We start from the raw sequence: 5055 nt of genomic DNA on the forward strand, positions 1-5055 counted from the left end.
CCCATTTTAGCCCATCCCTCCTCCCACAACCCCTCCAGTAACCCTGTTTGTTCTCCATATTTAAAAGTCTCTTACGTTTTGTTCCTCTCCATCTTTATACTTTTGCTTCTTTTCCCTTGTGTTCGTCTGTTTTGTGTCTTAAAGTCCTCATATGAGTGAAGTCATGACATTTGTCCTTGTCTAATTTCACTTAGCATAATACCCTCTAGTTCCAGCCACATAGTTGCAAATGGCAAGATTTCATTCTTTTTGATTGCTGAGTAATACTGTGTGTGTGTGTGTGTGTGTGTGTGTGTGTGTGTGTGTGCGTGCGCGCGCGCCACATCTTTATCCATTCATCCATCAGTGGACATTTGGGTTCTTACAATACTTCTCCTACTGTTGATAGTACTGCTATAAACATTGGGATGCATATGTCCCTTCAAAACAGCACACCTGTATCCCTTGGATAAATACCTAGTGGTACAATTGCTGGAACGTAGAATAGTTCTATTTTTAATTTTTTGAGGAACCTCCATACTGTTTTCCAGAGCGGCTGCACAAGCTTGCATTCCCACCAACAATGCGAAAGAAATTGTCTTTCTCCACATCTTTGCCAATATCTGTTGTTGCCTGAGTTAACGTTAGCCGTTCTGACAGGTGTGAGGTGGTATCTCCGTTGTGGTTCTTACTTGTATTTCCCTGATGATGAGTGATGTTGAGCTTTTTTTTTTTTTTTTTTTTTTTTTTTTTTTTTTTTTTTTTTTCCATGTGTCGGTTGGCCATCTGGAAGTCGTCTTTGGAGAAGTGACTATTCATGTCTTCTGCCCATTTCCTCACTGGATTATTTCTTTTTGGGGTGTTGAGTTTGATAAGTTCTTTATAGACTTCGGATACTAAACCTTCATCTGATAATGTCATTTGCAAAATATCTTCTCCCATTCTGTCGGTTGCCTTTTAGTTTTGCTGATTGTTTCCTTCACTGTGCAGAAGCTTTTTTTATTTTGATGAGGTCCCAGTAGTTCATTTCTGCTTTTGTCTCCCTTGCCACTGGAGACGTGTTGAGTAAGAAGTAGCTGCAGCAAAGATCAAAGAGGTTTTTGCCTGCTATGTCCTCTGGGACTTTGATGGCTTCCTGTCTTACATTTAGGTCTTTCATCCATTGAGTTTATTTTTGTGTATGGTGTAAGAAAGTGGTCCAGGTTCATTCTTCTGCATGTTGCTGTCCAGTTTTCCCAGCACCACTTGCTGAGGAGACCATTTCTACTCCATTGGAAATTCTTTCCTGCTTTGTCAAAGATTAGTTGGCCATATGTTTGTGGGCCCATTTCTGGGTTCTCTATTCTGTTCCATTGATCTGAGTGTCTGTTCTTGTGCCAGTACCATACTGTCTTGATTATAGCTTTGTAGTACAGCCTGAAGTCCGGGATTGTGATGCCTCCTGCTTTGGTTCTCTTTTTCAAGCTTGCTTTGGCTATTTGGGGTCTTTTCCAGTTCCACACAAAATTTAGAATTATTTGTTCTAGCTCTGTGAAGAATGCTGGTGTTATTTTGATAGGGATTGCATTGCATATGTAGATTGCTTTGGGTAGTATTGACATTTTAACAATATTTGTTCCTGTCCAGATGCATGGAATCTTTTTTCCACTTTTTGTCTTCAATTTCTTAAGCTTCTTATAGTCTTCAGTGTATAGATTTTTCACCTCTTTGGTTAGGTTGATTCCTAGGTATTTTAGGCTTTTGGTGCAATTATAAATGGGATTGATTCCTTGATTTCTTTCTGTTTCATTGTTGGTGTATAGGAATGCAACTGATTTCTGTGCTCTGATTTTTATATCCTGCAGCTTTGCTGAATTCATGAATCAATTCTAGCAGTTTTTTGGTGGAATCTTTTGGGTTTTCCATATAGAGTATCATGTCATCTGAGAAGAGTGAAAGTTTGACCACCTCCTATTTCTTTGTGTTGTCTGGTTGTTGAGGCTAAGACTTCCAATACTATGTTGAATAGTAGTGGCAAAAGTGGACATCCCTGTCTTGTTCCTGACCTTAGGCAGAAAGCTGTTTTTTCCCCATTGAAGATATTAGCATTAGGTCTTTTGTATATGGCTTTTGTGATCTCGAGGTATGATCCTTCTATTCCTACTTTCTTGAGGGTTCTTATCAAGAAAGGATGTTTTATTTTGTCAAATGCTTTCTCTGCATCTGAAAGGATCATATGGTTCTTGTCCTTCTATTGATGAATCACATTGACTGTTTTTTTTTCTCTCTCTCCACATTGACTGTTCTGTGGATATTGAACCAGTCCTGCATCCCAGGTATAAATCCCACTTAGTCGTGGTAGATAATGTTTTTAATGTATTGTTGGATCTTGTTGGCTAATATCTTGAGGATTTTTGCATCCATGTTCATCGGGAAAATTGGTCTATAGTTCCCCTTTTTAGTGGGGTCTCTGTCTGGTTTTGGAACAAGGTAATGTTGGCTTCATAGAGTTTGGAAGTTTTCTTTCCACTTCTATTTTGTGGAACAGCTTCAAGAGAATAGGGGTTAACTCTTAAATGTTTGGTAGAATTCCCTTGGAAAGCCATCTGGCCCTGGACTCTTGTTTTTTGGGAGATTTTTGATTACTAATTCGATTCCTTTACTGGTTTATAGATCTGTTCAAACTTTCTATTCCTTCCTGTTCGGTTTTGGTAGTTTACATGTTTCTAGGAATTTGTCCGTTTCTTCCAGATGGCCCATTTTATTGGTGTATAATTGCTCATAATCTCTTACTGTTTGTATTTCTGCTGTGTTGGTTGTGATCTCTCCTTTCATTTATTTGGGTCCTTTTCTCTTTTTTTATCCAACTGGCTAGTGGCTTATCAATTTTGTTAATTCTTTCAAAGAACCAGCTTCTGGTTTTATTGATCTGGTTTTGTTTGTTTTGATAGCATTAATTTCTGCTCTAATCTTCTGTCTTCAGATTTGGGGTTTTATTTGCTGTCCTTTTTCCAGCTCCTTAAGGTACAAGGTTAGGTTGTCTATCTGAAATCTTTCTTCCTTCTTTAGGAAGGCCTGGATTGCTATATGCTTGCCTCTTATGATGGCCTTTGCTGCCTCTCAGGTTTTGGGTTGTAGTGTTATTTTCATTGGCTTCCATGTACTTTTTAATTTCCTCTTTAACTTCTTGGTTAGCCCATTCATTCTTTAGTAGGATGTTCTTCAGTCTCCAAGTATTTCTTACCTTTTCAAATTTTTTCTTGTTGATTCCGAGTTTCCTAGTGTTGTGGTCTGAAAATATGCACAGTATGATCTCGATCTTCTTGTACTTGTTGAGGGATGATTTGTGTCCCAGTATGTGGTTTATTGTGGAGTACATCCCATGTGCACTGGAGAAAAATGTATATTCTACTGTTTTAGGGTGATATGTTCTGAATATATGTTAAGTTCATCTGGTCCAGTGTGTCCTTCACAGCCATTGTTTCCTTGTTGAATTTTTGAATGGATGATCTGTCCATTGTTGTAAGTGGGGTATTGAAGTCCCCTACTACTAGAGTATTCCTGTCAGTGAGATTATTTGTGATTAATTGGGTTCTCTCACATTTGGAACATGCATGTTTACAATTGTTAGGTCTTTTTGGTGGATAGACCCCTTAATTATGATATAATGCCCTTCTTCATCTCGTTATAGTCTTTAAAATTCTATATTGTCTGATCACTCCAGCCTTCTTTTGTTGACCATTATCATGTTAGGTGGTTCTCCATCCCCTCACTTTCAATCTGAAGAGTCTTATAATCTAAAGTGGGTCTCATGTAAACAGCATGTAGATGGATCTTATTTTCTCATTCATTCTGTTACCCTATGTCATTTGATTGGAGCTTTTAGTCCATTGACGTTTAGAGAGTACTGAAAGATAAGAATTTATTGCCATTATGTTAATTGTAGAGTTGGAGTTCCTGGTGGTGGTCTCTGGTCCTTTCTAGTCTTTGTTGCTTTTGCTATGTATTATTTGTTTGTCTATCTTTTTCTCCTCTTGGAGAGCCCCCCTTAAAATTTCTTGCAGGGCTGGTTTAGTAGTCACAAACTCCTTTAATTTTTGTTCAGGAAACTTTTAATCTCTCCTATTTTGAATGACAGCCTTGCTGGATAAAGAATTCTTGGCTGCACACTTTTCTGATTCAGCACACTGAATATATCCTGCCACTCCTTTCTGGCCTGCCAAGTTTCTGTGGATAGGTCTGCTGCAGACCTGATCTGTCTTCCCTTCTATGTTAGGGACTCTTTCTCCCTTGCTGCTTTCATGATTCTCTCCTTGCCTGAGTATTTTATGAATTTGATATGTCTTGTCAGTGGTCGGTTTTTGTTGAATCTCCTAGGAGCCCTCTGATTCCTGGATTTTGATGTCTGTGTCTTCCCCCAGGTTAGGAAATTTTTCCTCTATGATTTGCTCACATAACCCATCTACCACTTTTTCTCCATCTTCTGGGACTCCTAGGATTCTGATGTTCCTTTTTAATGAGTTACTGACTTGTCTAATTCTTAAATTGTGCTCTTTTGCCTTAGTCTCCCTCTTTTTCTGCTTCATTATTCTCCAGAAGTTTCTCCTCTATATTGCTGATTCTCTGTTCTGCCTCATCCATCCTTGCCACTGTGGCATTCATTGGAGATTGCAGCTCAGTTACAACATTATTTCATTCTGACTAGCTTTTACTTTTTACCTCCATAAAAAGGGATTCTATTTTTAACTTCAGCTAATATTCTTTAAAATATGGAACGCTTCATGAATTTGTGTGTCATTCTTGTGCAGGGGCGATGCTAATCTTCCTGTATCGTTCCAATTTTAGTATATGTGCTACTGAAGTGAGCACAACCTGTGTCTTTAAGGCTAAAGTGAATTTCTTACAGGCAGCATATTAGGGGATTTGTGTTGTTGTTGTTCTTTTAATTCATTCAGCCATACTAGGTCTCTTATTTGGAGAACTTAGTTCATTTACACTTAAAGTAGTTATTGGTAAGGACTTACTATTGCCATTTTGTTTTCTTGCTGTCTGTAGATCCATTTTTTCCTTATTTCTTATCCTGTAGTCTTTGTTATC

The 5055-nt window shown here is 38.2% G+C and overlaps 1 non-coding gene across 1 annotated transcript; it reads right to left on the minus strand.

The window, feature by feature from the left end:
- Positions 1-4721: 4721 nt before the first annotated feature.
- LOC122228932 lies at positions 4722-4827 on the minus strand. Its single transcript, XR_006206818.1, has one exon. It is a non-coding gene; the product is annotated as a U6 spliceosomal RNA (small nuclear RNA).
- Positions 4828-5055: the final 228 nt, after the last annotated feature.

Source organism: Panthera leo, chromosome C1 (assembly GCF_018350215.1).
Source record: "Panthera leo isolate Ple1 chromosome C1, P.leo_Ple1_pat1.1, whole genome shotgun sequence".
Classification (NCBI taxonomy): Eukaryota; Metazoa; Chordata; class Mammalia; order Carnivora; family Felidae; genus Panthera; species Panthera leo.